This window comes from Elephas maximus, chromosome 5, assembly GCF_024166365.1.
Source record: "Elephas maximus indicus isolate mEleMax1 chromosome 5, mEleMax1 primary haplotype, whole genome shotgun sequence".
NCBI lineage: Eukaryota > Metazoa > Chordata > Mammalia > Proboscidea > Elephantidae > Elephas > Elephas maximus.
In genome coordinates this window covers 73,835,192-73,853,408 of record NC_064823.1, presented here as the reverse complement: position 1 = coordinate 73,853,408, position 18,217 = coordinate 73,835,192, and the positions used below count along the sequence as shown (strand labels likewise).

The 18,217-nt window shown below is 40.1% G+C and overlaps 1 protein-coding gene across 7 annotated transcripts in view; it reads right to left on the bottom strand.

Annotated features, from left to right (window-relative positions):
- The window catches only part of TMEM150C (transmembrane protein 150C), a 108,878-nt gene that overhangs the window by 39,428 nt on the left and 51,233 nt on the right, over window positions 1-18,217 (bottom strand). For 3 of the 7 annotated variants that reach the window (XM_049885892.1, XM_049885888.1, XM_049885894.1), the window contains exons 2-3: window positions 3,484-3,547; window positions 1,932-2,070 (exon numbers count right to left, since the gene is read on the bottom strand). The exons of 2 other annotated variants lie outside the window; for them this stretch is intronic. The gene's annotated coding sequence lies outside the window, so the exon portion shown is untranslated. The remainder of the gene's footprint in view (window positions 1-1,931; window positions 2,071-3,483; window positions 3,548-18,217) is intronic. 2 more of the 7 variants (XM_049885890.1, XM_049885889.1) reach the window with 1 other exon arrangement.

Sequence of the window (18,217 nt, the reverse complement as noted above, 5' to 3'; positions counted from 1 at the left end):
CTTTGGGCTAAATGTCCAAGTTTGCAATTGCTAGATCGTGAAGTACCTGCACCTTTAAAATATTTTTAAGAAACTTCCAAATCATAATATAATTTATAAAGATAATGTTCTACATTCTACTTTGGTTAGTAGTCTCTGGGGTCTTAAAAGCTTGTGCGTGGCCATGTAAGATACTCCACTGGTCACACTGGAGTATCCACTGGTCCCACCCTGACTGGAGCAAGGGATAATGAAGAAAACCAAAAGCACAAGGGAAAGATTAGTCCCAAGGACTAATGGAGCACAACTACCACAGCCTCCACCAGACTGAGTCCAGCACAACTAGATGGAGCCTGGCTACCACCACCTACTGCTCTGACAAGGATCACAACAGGGGATCCCAGACAGAGCTGGAGGAAGATGTAGAACAAAATTGTAACTCACAAAAAAAGACCACACTTACTGGCCTGACGAGACTGGAGAAATCCTGACAGTATGGCCCCTGAACACCCTTTTAACTCAGTAATGAGTCACTCCTGAGGCTCACCCTTCATCCAAAAATTAGACAGGCCCATAAAACAAAATGAGACTAAAAGGGCACACCAGCCCAGGGACAAGGACAAGAAGGCAGGAGGGGACAGGAAAGCTGGTAATAGGGAACCCAAGGTTGAGAAGGGAGAATGCTGACCTGTCGCTGGGTTGGTAACCAATGTCACAGAACAGTATGTGTACTAATTGTTTAATGAGAAGCTAGTTTGTTTCATAAACCTTCATCTAAAGTACAATAACAAAAAAAAAAGAAAAGAAACCGCCAAAACATTTCCCAAAGTGGCTGTACCGTTTACCAGTCTCTTCACATCTTTCACAGCATTTGGTATTTTTTATCCCTATTTTTTATTTTAGCCATTCTCATTAGGTATGTAGTGATATCTCATTGTGGTTTTAATTTGCATTTCCCTGATGGCTAGTGATACTGAATATCTTTTCATATGCTATTTGCTATCCAAATATCCTCTTCAGTGAAATGTCCATGTCTTTGGCTCATTTCTAAATGGATTTTATATATTTTTATTGATGAGAGTTAAAAGAAAAAAAGGTTTAAGAGTTCATATATTCCAGATACTAATTCTTTGTTGGATATGTGGTAGGTAAATATTTTCTCCCAGTCTGTAGAGCTTCTCTTCATTCTCTTAACAGGGTCTTTTGACGAATAAGTTTTTAATTTTGATGAGATCCAGTTTATCAAATTTTGTTTTTATGGATCGTACTTTTGGTGCCAATTGTAAGAACTCTTTGCCTAACACTAGATCTTGAAGATTTTCTCCTGTATTTTTTTTCTAAAAGATTATAGTTTTGCAGTTTACATTTAAATCTATGATCTGGTCATATCTTTTTAGACCATAGGTCTGTATCATTTTACCAAATTTGGTTAGAACCTGGATAGTTTATAAGTCACTTTGACAAGGATCAGAAAATATGCAACGATCTAAGCTGACTAGGTATAAATGAAGGTTCTTATAATAAAGGACATACATTTTAGCCATAATATACCCTACCATGGAAGGTGCTTTTGGCAACTACAAGTATGAGTTTAAGAACAAGAGAACACTGAGGTGTGTGTGTGTGTGTGTGTATGTGTTAGTGCAGATGGGGGAAGATCCTTTTCCTACTCCACTCCCTAGCCACCTTTGAGTTACCATGGAGACTTAAAAATCAAAGTAAAAAACTGTTTCAGGACCAGCTTCTGGTTTTGTTAACCCACCAAAATCCCACCTGACACATCTTGATCCTTTACTTCTTTCTCCCTCCCTTATGGAACAGTGTTAACCAGCATAGGGACTCGGTTAGTATAACTTCTCTTTTCTTGCCCCAAAGGATCTATCTGTCTTTTATTAGCCCATTCTCAGCTTATAACATAACCAAAAAGCCTGAAGTAGAGAAACATCACTGACGTGCTCTCTGCTCTCTGCTCTCTGTGCTGGAGGACGATTCCTGGAAGTGCCAGATGAAGGTTTGATTTGGTTTGGTTTCACAGGATTCTCTCTCAGCAGCTCTCGCTTGACAAGTTCAGATACTTGACCAGAAGTACCTCTGCAAATAAATGAATAGATCTATTTAATGAACTCTCTTCACTTTGCCTCCATATTGTCTAAAATTAAAAGTTAAAACTGAGAGGTGGTTTTCTTCCTTTCATCCTTCTAGACACCATTAAAATAGACCAGTTCATTGCTTCTAGTAGCACTGGCAAGTGTCACCCAAAGTTTATTTACATTTTCCAGCAAGGACAAGTTCTACTCTTTGGAATGAGAGAGTTTCCCTGAGCTAAATCAACAAGGCACCTACAAGCTAGGAGAGTTTTCTTGCCTCTTTAAGGAAAGAGGAGGAGAAGAAAGAAATACTTCGCACTCCCAATATAGTTTTATTTTTGCAATCTGAATTACACTTTTTTATTTAGTATGATACTTAATCCACTGATATTAATCTTTAAAAAATATCTCACTGTAAAAAACTCAGGATAATTGTTTGCATGTCCCAATTGCCGGAAGAACGAACAAATCTGTCTTAGAAGAAGTACAGCCAGAATGCTCCTTTTAAGGGAGAATGGTGAGATTTTGTCTCAAGTACTTTGGACATATTATCAGGAGGGACTGGTTCCGGGGGGAAGGACATCATGCGTGGGAAAGTTGTGGGTCAGCAAAAAAGAGGAAGACCCTCAACGAGATGGACTAACACAGTGGCTGCAACGATGGGCTCAAACATAGCAATGACTTGTGATTGTGAGGATGGCACATGATGGGGCAGTGTTCTGTTCTGTTGTACACAGGGTTGCTATGAGTTGAACTGACTCGAAGGCATCTAACAACAACAACCACAACCCAGTTGGTAAGCTATATCTGAAACAATGTCACCTAATGTATTTCTGACAAAAGGAGGAACAGAGCCAGAATTTCATAAACCTTCTTGAAAGTGTTCTGGCATTTAGATCTGGTTTGGAAGCCTTTCCTCCAAATGGCAACAAAGCTGTTATCCAGATGGTCCAATTTTCCTAGAGAGCCAATACTGCCAACTCTCTGTACATTTCTAGCATGTGTTCTTTTCTTCCAACAATATCATTCCCAGAGTGTGAGTTATCTTTGTGCTCTTTGACCTAGTCTGTGCCTTTGTGTACTCCTCAACACTTTCAGTCAGATGGTGAAAATCTGCATCTCCTACCTGTTCCCTTTGTGATCTGCCATCTCTGAAGCTCTCATATTTCTTTAGAAAGAAATAAACTGTATCAAAAGGTTTGCAGGGGCTCCAGCTGTTGACATTATTGTTCTTCTGGATGACTTTTAGCTACAGATGCTCAAAAGAATACCTGGCCATTTGATAATTTAGGACCTCGTGGAAGGAAACAAAGTATAAAGTCCATGTTAGCTTGGCACTTAAGACTCCAATTACTTTGGTTCTAAAAGGGGTTCTTACTTAGAGTAAGAGGTACTGAAGTCAAAGAATATAGCGTACTGTTAGCAGTGATGATCCTGGAAGACAAACTTTCTATTCAATCAGGCAATGGTAAAACTCCAGTCTACAAATGGAAAGGTAGAGCCCATTAGATCATTTCATCATTTACAGTTTTTCAAAACTTATGAGTGAGAAACCACTAATAAAAATGACTGTGAAGTGACACAAAAGTTAGATAATGATTTCTGGGGTAGGAAAGGATTTGTTTGTTATGAGCTGGTAGGATTTTGTACTACCTGGGGCAGTGGACTCTATAGCCACTATAGACTTCAAAATCAGCTCTGCCATTTACTAGTTGTGTGACCTTAAATCAGTCCCCTCTGTGCCTCAGTTTCTTCATCAGTAAAGTGGAGATAATTATGACACCTACCTCACAGTGTTTTTATGAGGATTGAAAATACATTTAAATAACTCGGAACAGTTCTAGCACACAGCAAGCCTTCAATAAATGTTAACTGTACTCCATTGCAAGTGCTGTTCAGAGTCCAGTTCTTTTCATTTTGTAATTTATCAGGAAATGAGCTCCCTGCCACAGTAATTTTTCATTTTGCTCTCAGGGCCAGCTGGAACAGAGCAGGAAAGATTAACGAGTCACTCACTAATGGCCAGGACTGTCATGGTGTCTATGAAACAAGAGCATCCTGATTTTTTTTAACCTTCTCAGAATCTTGTAATTTTCCATGTATGTCACAGGCAAATGTGAAAGGCTTATATTATGTTGTAATTAATTTGCAATTATAAGTGGTAATGACAAGGACTATTTGTTTTGTTTTGTTTCCTAAAATGTTTACAGGCTCTGATATAAATCAGTATGGGAAGACATACACTAAAACCACAAATACGTCACACTCATCATACTGACAGTAAAAATTTTGTTTTCACTGAATCCTAAGTTTGGGAATGCAAGATACTCTGGGTGAGCTGGTGTCGCCTTTAAAATATATGACTCCCCCTAAACAGACAGAAAGGAGCTCTAGTGGTGCAGTGGTTAAGCACTTGACTGCTAACCAAAAGGTTGGCAGTTTGAACCCAACAGCCACTCTGCAGGAGAGAGGTGTGGCAGTCTGATTCCATAAAGATTTACAGTGTTGGAAACCCTATGGAGCAGTTCTACTCTGTCCTATGTGGTTATTATGAGTCAGAATTCACTCGAGAGCAGTAGGAATCAGATGGATATAAACAATATTATTCAATCTCTGGGGTCAATTTCCCCCCAAAATATTCTCCGTGAACACTGGCAAGAAACAATACATTAATTAGTAAAATGTTTCTGTAAACTATTACTGTCTCCAAAAGAATATGATTTCTGGATGGAATAAAGAAATTCATAGAATCCAATGAGAATGAAAACACTTCCTATCAGAACCTTTGGGACACAGCAAAAGTGGTGCTCAGAGGCCAATTTATATCAATAAATGCACACATACAAAAAGAAGAAAGGGCCAAAATCAAAGAATTATCCCGACAACATAAACAAATAGAAAGTGAGCAACAAAAGAAACCCACAGGCACCAGAAGAAAACAAATAATAAAAATTAGAGCTGAACTAAATGAAATAGAAAACAGAAAAACAATTGAAAGAATTAACAAGACCAAAAGCTGGTTTTTTGAAAAAAATCAATGAAATTCATAAACCACTGGCCAAACTGACAAAAGAAAAACAGGAGAGGAAGCAAATAACCCGAATAAGAAATGAGAGGGGTGATTTTACAATAGACCCAACTGAAATCAAAAGAATCATATCAGATTACTAGGAAAAATTGTACTCTTACAAATTTGAAAACCTAGAAGAAAGGGATGAATTCCTAGAAACACACTACCTACCTGAACTAACATAAACAGAGGTAGAACAACTAAACAGACCCATAACAAAAGAAGAGATTGAAAAGGTAATCAAAAAACTCCCAACAAAAAAAAAAGCCCAGGTCCTGACGGCTTCACTGCAGAGTTCTACAAAACTTTCAAAGAGTTAACACCACTAATACTAAAGGTATTTCAGAGCATAGAAAAGGATGGAATACTACCAAACTCATTCTATGAAGCCACCATATCCCTGATACCAAAACCAGGTAAAGACACAACAAGAAAAGAAAATTACAGACCTATATCCCTCATGAACATAGATGCAAAAATCCTCAACAAAATTCTAGCCAATAGAATTCAATAACATATCAAAAAAATAACTCACCATGACCAAGTGGGATTCATACCAGGTATGCAGGGATGGTTCAACATTAGAAAAACAATTAATGTAATCCACCACAGAAATAAAAGATAAGAATCACATGATTTTATCAATTGATGCAGAAAAGGCATTTGACAAAGTTCAACACCCATTCATGACAAAAATTCTCAGCAAAATAGGAATAGAACGAAGATTCCTCAACATAATAAAGGGCATTTATACAAAGCCAACAGCCAACATCACCCTAAATGGAGAAAGCTTGAAAGCATTCCCACTGAGATCAGGAGCCAGACAAGGATGCCCTTTATCACCACTCTTATTCAACACTGTGTTGGAGGTCCTAGCCAGAGCAATTAGGCTAGATAAAGAAATAAAGGGCATCCAGATTGCCAAGGAAGAAGTAAAAGTATCTCTATTTGCAGATGACATGATCTTATACACAGAAAACCCTAAGCAATCCTCAAGAAAACTACTGAAACTAACAGAAGAGTTCAGCAGAGTTTCGGGATACAAGATAAACATACAAAAATCAGTTGGATTCCTCTACACCAACAAAAAGAACATCAGAGAGCAAATCACCAAATCAATGCCATTTACGGTAGCCCCAAAGAAGATAAAATACTTAGGAATAAATCTTACCAGAGATGTAAAAGACTTATACAAAGAAAACTACAAGACACTTCTGCAAGAAACCAAAAGAGACTTACATAAGTGGAAAAACATACCTTGCTCATGGATAGAAAGACTTAACATTGTAAAAATGTCTATTCTACCAAAAGCAATCTATACATTTAATGCAATTCCAATCTAAATCCCAACGACATTCTTTAATGAGATGGAAAAACAAATCACCAACTTCATGTAGAAGAGAAAGAGGCCCCGGATAAATAAGGCATTACTGAAAAAGAAGAACAAAGTGGGAGGCCTTACTTTATCTGATTTTAGAACCTGCTATACCACCACAGTAGTCAAAACAGCTCGGTACTGGTACAACAACAGAAACATAGACCAATGGAACAGAATCGAAAATCCAGACATAAATCCATCCACATATGAGCAGCTGATATTTGACAAAGGCCCCAAAACAGTTAAATGTGGGAAAAGACAGTCTTTTTAACAAATGGTGCTGGCATAACTGGATATCCATCTGCAAAAAAATGAAACAAGACCCATACCTCACTCCATGCACAAAAACTAACTCAAAATGGATCAAAGACCTAAATATAAGATCTAAAACGATAAAGATCATGGAAGAAAAAATAGGGACAATGTTAGGAGCCCTACTACACGGCATAAACAGTATAAAAAACATTATAAAGAACGTAGAAGAAAAACTAGATAACTGGGAGCTCCTAAAAATCAAACACTTATGCTCATTCAAAGACTTCACCAAAAGAGTAAAAAGACTACCTATAGACTGGGAAAAAGTTTTTAGCTATGACATTTCTAATCAGCGCCTGATCTCTAAAATCTACATGATACTGCAAAAACTCAACTACAAAAAGACAAATAACCCAATTAAAAAACAGGAAAAGATATGAATAGACACTTCACTAAAGAAGACATTCAGGTAGTTAACAGATACGTGAGGAAATGTTCACGATCATTAGCCATAAGAGAAATGCAGATCAAAACTACAATGAGATTTCATCTCACTCCAACAAGGATGGCATTGATCCAAAAAACACAAAATAATAAATGCTGGAGAGGCTGTGGAGAGATTGGAACACTTATACACTGCTGGTGGGAATGTCAAATGGTACAACCACTTTGGAAATCGATTTGGTGCTTCCTTAAAAAGCTAGAAATAGAACTACCATATGATCCAGCAATCCCACTCCTTGGAATATATCCTAGAGAAATAAGAGTCTTTACACGAACAGATATATGCACACCCATGTTTATGGCAGCATTGTTTACAATAGCAAAAACATGGAAGCAACCAAGGTGCCCATCAACGGATGAATGGATGAATAAATTATGGTATATTCACACAATGGAATACTACGCAACAATTAAGAACAGCGATGAACCTGTGAAACATTTCATAACATGGAGGAATCTGGAAGGCATTATGCTGAGTGAAATTAGTCAGTTGCAAAAGGACAAATATTGTATAAGACCACTATTATAAGAACTTGAGAAACAGTTTAAACTGAGAAGAAAACATTCTTCTGTGGTTATGAGAGGGGGAAGGGAGGGCAGGAGGGGGTATTCACTAATTAGATAGTAGATAAGAACTACTTTAGGTGAAGGAAAAGACAACACACAATACAGGGGAAGTCAGCACAACTGGACTAAACCAAAAGCAAAGAAGTTTCCTGAATAAACTGAATGCTTCGAAGGCCAGTGTAGCAAGGGCAGGGGTTTGGGGACCATGGTTTCGGGGACATCTAAGTCAATTGGCATAATAAAATCTATTAAGAAAACATTCTGCATCCCACTTTGAAGAGTGGTGTCTGGGGTCTTAAACGCAAGCAAGCAGCCATCTAAGATGTATCAATCGGTCTCAACCCACCTGGATCAAAGGAGAATGAAGAACACCAAGGACACAAGGTAATTACGAGCCCAAGAGACAAAAAGAACCACGTGAACCAGCGACTACATTATCCTGAGACCAGAAGAACTAGATGGTACGCGGCTACAACCGATGACTGCCCTGACAGGGAACACAATAGAGAACCCCTGAGGGAGCAGGAGAGCAGTGGGATGCAGACTACAAATTCTCATAAGACCAGACTTAATGGTCTGACTGAGACTGGAAGGACCCCGGTGGTCATGGCCCCCAGACCTTCTGTTGTCCCAGGACAGGAACCATTCCCAAAGCCAACTCTTCAGACATGGACTGGACTGGACAACGGGTTGGGGAGGGATGCTGGTGAGGAGTGAGCTTCTTGGATCAGGTGGACACCTGAGACTATGTCAGCATCTCCTGCCTGGAGGGGAGATGAGAGGGTGGAAGGGGTTAGAAGCTGGTGAAAAGGACATGAAAAGAGAGAGTGGAGGGAGAGAGCAGGTTGTCTCATTAGGGGGAGAGTAATTGGGAGTATGTAGCAAGGTGTGTATAAGTTTTTGTGTGAGAGACTGACTTGTTTGTAAACTTTCACTTAAAGCAGAATAAAAATTATAAAAAAAGTCAACTGATAACCCAACCCACTGCCGTTGAGTCGACAAAGTCAACTGATAGTATATTAAAAAAAAAAAAAAAGTATATGATTTCTAACTAGAGCCAATGATGACTGGTTTTTTTTCCAGTGCTCTCCTGATTTCTGAAAATAATCACCTTCATTCAACTGACAGATGACTATACCCATAACTCATTGACGTTGAGTCAATTCTGACTCATAGCAATCCTATAGGACAGAGTAGAACTGCCCCATAGGGTTTCTAAGGAACTGCCACCAGACCACCAGGGTTAGGGATCCTTTTATGTTAGTGGCCCAAAGGGTTATCCTTCTCAGCAATAGATGGGAGACACTGTTTTCAAACCATTCACAGAATAATCCCAGAAAGAATTCCTCTCTCCTAGTATTTCAGTTCAACAATATCTTCTTAGAGTTTCTATGCCAAGACCCTTCTCAGAGTCCATTTATATTTTTAATAATAAACAAAAATATTGCCCACATGTAGCAGATATAATTGCCAACCTAACAGTTACTTCTCCCCTTTTGCTTAACTAACAGAACTCTACATAAGCCCTGGTGGCGTAGTGGTTAAGCGCTTGGCTGCTAACCAAAAGGTTGGCATTTGAACCCACCAGCTGCTCTGGAGAAGAAAGATGTGACAATCTGCTTCCATAAAGATTACAGACTTTGAAATCCTATGGGCAGTTCTACCCTGTCCCATACGGTCGCTATGAGTTGGAATTTACTAGATGGCAACAGGTTAATAGAACTCGAATTTTATTCAGGACAGCAATGTATTCACTCCAAGAATATAATTCATGATTGATCTAAACCAATCAATGCTCTCTTGCTTTCCTTTGAAGAGTATCTTTCCAGACTCCCTTGCATTTAGCCAATGACTTCCCCTAATCAGACAGATATAAACCGAGTAGTCTACTGAGTAGCAGGTGGGAAGGGATTGCTTTCATGATAATGGGAAGCCCATCCCTTTTCCACTCATTCTTCTTTCCCATTTGGGATGCTGCAGCAAGAACATGATGCCTAGTGTTAGGGCAGCCATCATGTAGCTATGCAACAACAAATAACAGGACCCAAAATAGAGCAGAAAATGGAAAAAATTGAGTCCTTGATAACATCATTGAGCCACTGCACCAAACCCCCAAAACTAACTGACTTCCAAACTCCTGGTAATGTGAAACAATTAAAAGTCTTTATTACTGCAGGTTTGCATAGTACCAAACTCCATTCTCCCTTCTTCCACTAGAACTGGGCAAAATGGCTGCTCAGCTACACTATGCTTGTAACTTTCCTTGCAAGTAAGCGTGGCCCTTTCTTTACCAATGAAATGTAACTGGAAGGTTCATATGATAATGTACTTTATTACACAGGAAAAGGTCCCTCTTTTCTAGAGATGTATACTGAAGTATTAAGGGATCAATTGGCATGATGTCTAAAATTTGCATCAAAACACTATCAAAAAATATGAAGTAAATATGGCAAGATGCTAATTATTAAATTTGGCAATGGGTGTTCATTATACTATTGTTTCTGCTTTTTTGTACTTCAATAATAAAAAGGAAAAACAAAAAACAAGACTTAAAAAAACCTAAAACTCAGGGCACTAGTTTAACGACTGGACAGCAGCCAGCCAGAAAACAGGTAGAGCAGGCTGGAGGCCTGTGCCATGCTGTGGCTAAACTTTAAATAAAGCTATTGCCTGACATCACTCAGAAGGCAGACCACATTCATTGAAAAGAACCTGTATGTTAATATGCATCAGCTGCTCCTTATAGCTTTTCCCAAAGCATTATAAGAAAGAGACTAGCCCAGAGCAGAACTGACTGACTTGAAAACAGAAATGCAAAGGAAGATGGATGGTTTAGAAATCTGGGGTCTTCCAGGGTTGGAAAGCCAACGGCCTTTGTACTTGCAATAGCAAGAAATTAGAGATAAGAATAAGAGTGTTGTCTTCCCTCTCAAGTCTGTTGTTTCAGAGGCCTCAATACAGCAGCCACTAAAATAAGACAGAGAAACACGAAGGGCAAGGAAGCAAATAAGTAAGGCAGGCTGAAGATCCTTGTCTTAAGTTGTGAATACTGATGTGTGAACTGGTGGAAAGTTCAGAGACGAGAAGCTACCTAAGTTTCTGAGGGAACTGCATTACCAAAGGGGCCACAGCCAACCCAGTAAAACCTGGTGATGGCTGCACCCTCAGACCTTCAAATTTGCACCAGCAGGCAGTGGGCTGCAAGGCTATACAGTCACCAAGGAGGGCATGCCCCCAACACCTATTTCAGATTTGTTCAGGGAGAAAGATCTCCCTCCCCCAAGGGCAAAGCCAGCGGGGTTCCTCCTCAAGAGCAGAACCAGGATCTCACCAGGGAATTACCTCCTCTGCCAGGGCAGGGGCCTTCCCATTGCCTGCCCCATTGCTACAAACCAGTGGCTGCTGTGGGCATTTCTTTCTCCCCTTTTTCAAATGGAAGTTTTAATTACGATTTTTCTACTGTGTTCCACCACTGAAGGTTCCTGGGTGGTGCGAGGGGTTTGTGCATGACTACTAACGAAAAGGTTCGCAGTTCAAACCCACCCAGCAGCACCGTGGCAGAAAGGCCTGGAAGTCTGCTCCCATAAAGATCACAGCCAAGAAAACCCTATGGAGCTCAGTTCTACCCTCTAACACATGGGATCACCATGAGTTGGAATAGGCTCCACAGCAACGGGTTTGGTGTTTGGTTCCACCACTGCATATTTAGTGTGCATAAGCATGTAGAAGGGGAGAGTGTTTGTCTTTCAGTTCACTAGTTGCCAGACCATTAGGAACCACATCTGCACCTGATAGAAAGGACTGTGCATTACCACTTTGAGGTGGTACATTTACTGGATGGGGCTTTGGTGTTTGTCTCCGTGGAGACAAAGTGAGTGTGTTCTACGTGTAGGTAATAGGTCTTTCACAGATACCTGGTGGCCAAAGGAACTAACTATGGCAAAGACTGCTAGCTGTCTACGAAAATCCACTCTCCCCTTCTTCCACTGGGTTAGAATAATAGCTAGGTATATGGCTGCCTGGCTACACTACACTCCCCAGCCTCCTTTGCACTGTGAAGCGGCCATGTGACTGAATTCTTGCCAATGGAATGTCAGCAGAAGGAGTGTGTGCTGTTTGCTGGCAGAGCACATACACCTCTCAAACACCTTTTCCTGTGGGCGGGATGGTGATAATCAGAAGCTAGGTTAAAGATTGCCTGTCTGTTTTGAACCACCCCTCCCCCATTCATATGGAAGACCCACCCTGGACTGTTAAATGAGAAAAAAACTTCATTTTAAAGTCATATTATTGTTTCTGTTATAGCAGCTGAAGCTTTTACTCTAACTAATACGGTCAGATACCGCATTAACTGCAACTCAAACATTTTCTCTGATACTCCACGCTATTCCTGATTAAGAATGAGAGAGCCTCTCTTGAGCTCTCTTGAGAGGTACACTGATTATTAGGTGATATTAATTTAACAGAATCCTGCCCTGGTGAATCAGATGGTACTCAAGAGTTCCAAGGGACTAGAAAGATTGATCTTAGGCATTAGTGAGCTGACATTGGCCATTTAGAATCAGACAATCATATGGTCTACTACACAAGGAATGACAAACTGAAGAGGAATGGTGTTGAATTCATTAAGAACATTTTAAAATCTATCCTGAAATACAATGCTCTCAGTAATAAGATAAAATCCATATTCCTACAAGGAAGAACAGTTAGTATGACTATTATTCAAATTTACATTCCAACCACTAATGCCAAAGTTGAAGAAATTGAAGATTTCTACCAACGTCTGCAGTCTGAAAAGGATCAAACATGCAATCAAGAGGCAGTGATAATTACTGCAGACAGGAATGTAGAAGTTGGAAACAAAGAAGGATTGGTAGTTGGAAAATAAGGCCTTGGTGATAGCAATTATGAGGAAAATCACGTGATAGAATTTTGCAAGACCAACGACCTGCTCACTGGAAATACCTTTTTCCAACAACAAAAATGGTGACTAAACATGTGGACCTTGCCAGATGGAATATATAGAAATCAAGTCAACTACATTTGTGGAAAGAAATGATGGAGAAGCTTGATATCATCAAACATAATAAGGCCAGGGGCCAACTGTGGAACAGACCATCAATTGCTCATATGCAAGTTTAAGCTGAAGGCGAAGAAAATTAAAACAAGTCCACAAGAGCCAAAGTACAACCTTGAGTATATCCCACCTGAATCTAGAAACCATCTCAAGAACAGATTTGATGCACTGAACACTAATGACTGAAGACCAGATGAGTTGTGGAATGACATCAAGAACACCATATATAGAGAAACCAAAGGATTACTAAAAAGACAGAAGAGAAAGAAAAGACCAAAATGGATGTCAGAAGACGCTCTGAAACTTGCTGTTCAATGTTCAGTAGCAAAAGCAAACGGAAGAAATGATGAAGTAAAAGAGCTTAACAGAACATTTCAAATTGTGACTCGAGAAGAATGAATTATAATGAAATGTGCAGAGACCTGGAGATAGAAAACCAAAAGGGGAGAACTTACTTGGCATTTCTCAAGCTAAAAGAACTGAAAAAAAATTCTGCCTTCTGGTTGCAATTTTGAAGGATTCTATGGGCAAAACTGACGCAGGAAGCAACAAAAGAAGACGGAAGGAATACACAGTGTCACTGTACTGAAAAGAATTGTTCCATGTTCAGCCATTTAAGGAGGCAGCATATGATCAAGAACCAATGGTACTGAAGGAAGAAGTCCAAGCTGCACTGAAGGTATTGCAAAAAACAAGGCTCCAGGAATTGAAGGAATACCAATTGAGATGTTTCAAGAAATGGATGCAACACTGGAAGTGCTCACTTGCATCACCTATGCCAAGAAATTTGGAAGACAGCTATCTGGTCAACCAACTGGAAGAAATCTATATGCCTATTCCCAAGAGAGGTGATCCAAAGGAATGTGGAAATTATCATACAATATCATTAATATCACACAAAAGTAAAACTATGCTGAAGATAATTCAAAAATGGTTGTGGCAATACGTTGACAGGGAACTGCAAGAAATTCAAGCCAGATTCAGAAGAGGACATGGAATGAGGGATATCACTGCTGATGTCAGATGGATCTTGGCTGAAAGCAGAAAATACCAAAAAGGTGTTTGCCTGTGTTTTATTGACTACCTAAAGGCATTCGACTGTGTGGATCATAACAAATTATGGAGAACATTGTGAACAATGGGAATTCCAGAACATTTAATTGTGCTCATGAGGAATCTGTACGTAGACCAAGAGGCAGTCGTTCAAACAAAACAATAGGTTTACTATCAGGAAAGGTGTGCATCAGGGTTGTATCCTTTCACCATTCTTACTCAATCTGTATGCTGAGCAAATAATCCAAGAAGCTGGACCATATGAAGAAGAATGGGGCATCAGGATTGGAGGGAGACTCATTAACAACCTGGGATATAGAGATGACACAACCTTGCTTGCTTAAAGTGAAGAGGGCTTGAAGCACTTACTGATGAAGATCAAAGTCTTTAGTATGGACTACACCTCAACACACACAAAAAAACAAAACAAAACCCACTGCCACTGAGTCAATTCCAGCTCACAGCAACCCTATAGGACAGAGTAGAACTGCTCCACAGAGTTTCCAAGGTGCGCATGGTAGATCTGAACTGTTGACCTTTTGGTTAGCAGCTGCAGCTTTTAACCACTATGCCACCAGGGTTTCCATCAACACAAAGAAAACAAAAATCCTCACAAATGTATCAATAAGCAACATCATGATAAATGGAGAAAACACTGAAGTTGACAAACATTTCATTTTATTTGGATCTACAATCAATGCCCATTGAACTAGCAATCAAGAAACCAAACAATGTATCACACTGGGCAAATGTGCTGCCAAAGGCCTCTTTAAAGTGTTAAAAAGCAAAGATGACACTAAGAACTAAGATGCACCTGACCCAAGCCATGGTATTTTCAATCGCCTCATATGCATGTGAAAGCTGGACAATGCACAAGTAAGACCGAAAAAGAATTGATGCCTTTGAGTGACAGTGCTGGTGAAAAATACTGAATATATCTTGGATTGCCAGAAGAAGGAACAAACTTCTTTTGGAATAAGTATAGCCAGAATGCTTCTTAGAAGTGAGGATGGTGAGACTCTGTCACACTTTGGACATGTTACCAGGAGGGACCAGTCCCTGGAGAAGGACATCATGCTTGGTAAAGTAGAGGGTCAGTGAAAAAAAGGAGGAGCCTTGACTAGATGGACTGACTCAGTGACTGCAACAATGGGCTCAAACAAAGCAACAACTGTGAGCATGTCGTAGGACCAGGCATGTTTTGTTCTGTTGTACATAGGGTCACTACGAATAGGAACCAATTCAACTGCACCTAGCAACAACACAGTTTCTACAAGTACATGACAAAATAAAGGTCACTGCTTCTTTGCTCGGTAACGTTCAATCTTTTATATACATATATATACACACACACACACACACACACACACACATACATACACACGTTTATGTAAGTGCTCAACAAATAGCTGAAAGGTTGGTGGTATGAACCCACCCAGAGGTGGCTTCCAAAAGGTCACAGCATTGAAAGTCCTATGGAGCAGTTTTACTCTGCACACATGGGGTCACCGTAAGTCAGAAGCAACTTGATGGAAACTAACAATAAATATGTGTTATTTTATATATATATATATACACACAAACACATGCACACACATATATATGTATAATTTTCACAAGTATTTTCTGAGTACACACACATACCTTTTCCCTAAAGAGTTAGCTGTATTTTATAGATCTTGATTCAAACAAATATTCACAATATTCTTGTTGTTGTTGTTAAGTGCTGTCGAGTCGGTTCCGACTCATAGGGACCCTATGCACAACGGAACGAAACACTGCCCAACCCTGTGCCATCCTTACAACTGTTGTTATCCCTGAGCTCGTTGTTGCAGCCACTGTGTCAATCCATCTTGTGGAGGGTCTTCCTCTCTTCCACTGCCTGTATCTTGCCAAGCATGATGTCCTTCTCCAGGGACTGATCCCTCCTGACAACATGTCCAAAGTATTCTAGGAGGTATAAAAAGGCTGGACAACACTACTAATTTTACTTTATAGATGACAATTAGATGTTTACTCCTGAATTTTTTTTAATGCAATGTATTTTTTTTATTGTGCTTTAAGTGAAAGTTTACAAATCAAGTCAGCCTCTCTTACAAAAATTTACATACACCTTACTATGTACTCCCAGTTGCTCTCCCCCTAAAGAGACAGCATACTCCTTCTCTCCACTCTGTATTCCCTGTGCCCACTCAGCCAGCTTCTGTCCCCCTCTGCCTTCTTATCTCCCCTTCAGACAGGAGCTGCCCGCATAGTCTCATGCGTCTACTTCAGCCAAGCAGCTTGCTCCTCACCAGTATCATTTCCTATCTTATAGTCCAGTCCAATGCCTGTCTGAAGAGTTGGCTTTGGGAATGGTTCCTGTCTTGGGCTAACAAAAGGTCTGGACCCCGTGGCCTCCAGGGTCTTTCTAGTCTGAGTCAGACCATTAAGTCTGGTCTTTTTATGAGAATTTGAGGTCTGTATCCCACCGCTCTCCTGCTCCATCAGGGATTTTCTGTTGTGTTTCCTATCAGGGCAGTCATCAGTTGTAGGCAGGCACCATTCAGTTCTACTGGTCTCAGGTTGATGTAGTGTCTGGTTTATGTGGCCCTTTCTGTCTCTTGGGCTCATAATTACCTTGTGTCTTTGGTGTTCTTCATTCTCCTTTGCTCCATGTGGTTAAGACCAATTGACACATCTTAGATGGCTGCTTGCTAGCGTTTAAGACCCTGGATGCCACTCACCAAAGTGGGATGCAGAATGTTTTCTTAATCGATTTTATTATGACAATTGACCTACATGTCCCCGAAACCATGGTCCCCAGACCCCTTGCCCCTGCTACTCTGGCTTTTGGAGCGCTCAGTTTATTCAAGAAACTGCTTTCAGTTTAGTCCAGTTGTGCTGACCTCTCCTGTATTGTGTGTTGTCCTTCCCTTCACCTAAAATAGTTCTTGTCTACTATCTAATTTTATCTAATTAGTGAATACTCCTCTCCCTCCCTCCCTCCCCACCCTTGTAGTCATCAAAGAATATTTTCTGAGTTTAAACTATTTGAGTTTTTATAATAGTGGTCTCATACAATATTTGTCCTTTTACAACTAATTTCACTCAGCATAATGCCTCTCCTGAAATGTTTGATTCTTTAGTTCTAAAGAATCTTTTCTCAACTTTTGCCATATTCAATTAGTCCACGTGCCTTCATATCCCTAAGGCAAAAATACAAACAAAACCCCCGTAAAGCAGTCTCACAAGCTACCTGAAAATAAAATTCTGTGCCCTCAAACCCCTGGTCAGCGGCTTTGAAATAGCATCACAGCAACCCTTTCTAGCCCCCAGTCACAGCTCCAAGTACTAAAACAAACAACGAGTCCTCACAATGCTGGTTCTCTCTAGCCAGGCTCTGACATCCAACACTCCTGGCCTCATTTGGTGAAGAAAAACAACCAAACATGAAACAAACTGAAACAAAACAAGAAATGCACTATCCAAATCCCCAGATGACAGATGCATCCAGTAAACTGAAGAGACTGGGATCTGAGAGACCAATTCAGGTGGAATCGTGTGTGGCTAATGGTAGTATACTAAGCTGAGAAATGCCAGCCTAGTGCACAGGACCCCCAAACCTTACTAAACAAACTGGCAGTTGCTCAGTCGATAAGTGATACCTAAATGCTGGTAAAATGATAATTCTTTCACTCTCCATTATAACAGGAAGGCAGAACAGGGCAGGAGCTATGAGCAAATGTCCTGTGTCCAGACTTCCCTGGCTTCAAATCCAGGCTAGTTGGGTGACTTTGTACAAATTGCTCAAGCCTCTTTAAGCTTCAATTTTCTCATCTATGAAACAGGGATGATAATAGTGGCCACCTCCTCCAGCTGCCATGGGGATTAAAGGATTTACCAGATATAAGGCAGTCTGGTAAGCACATGACAAGCTCTCAGTAACTGTAGGTTATTATTTTTCATAAATGGTTGTCTTAATAGTAATGACGACCACCCAATTTATGGTCCAGGAAAAGAAAGTAGAACTGCAGCTTCATTCCAGCTTAATGGTGACTGCTTAGGAATTCAGTGAGGAACCTGAAAGAGAATGTAGTATGTGCTTTCAATGTTCCCTCCGTGAAGCCGGGTATGACCTTGTACAGAAATCCTTCAAACGGTCCCTTAGAAATGACTTTATCCTAATGACTTCTTTGGAAGGACAAAAAAACCACACACACACACACACACGTAAAATATACCAGATCAGAGGTTGCTTTGTGGAG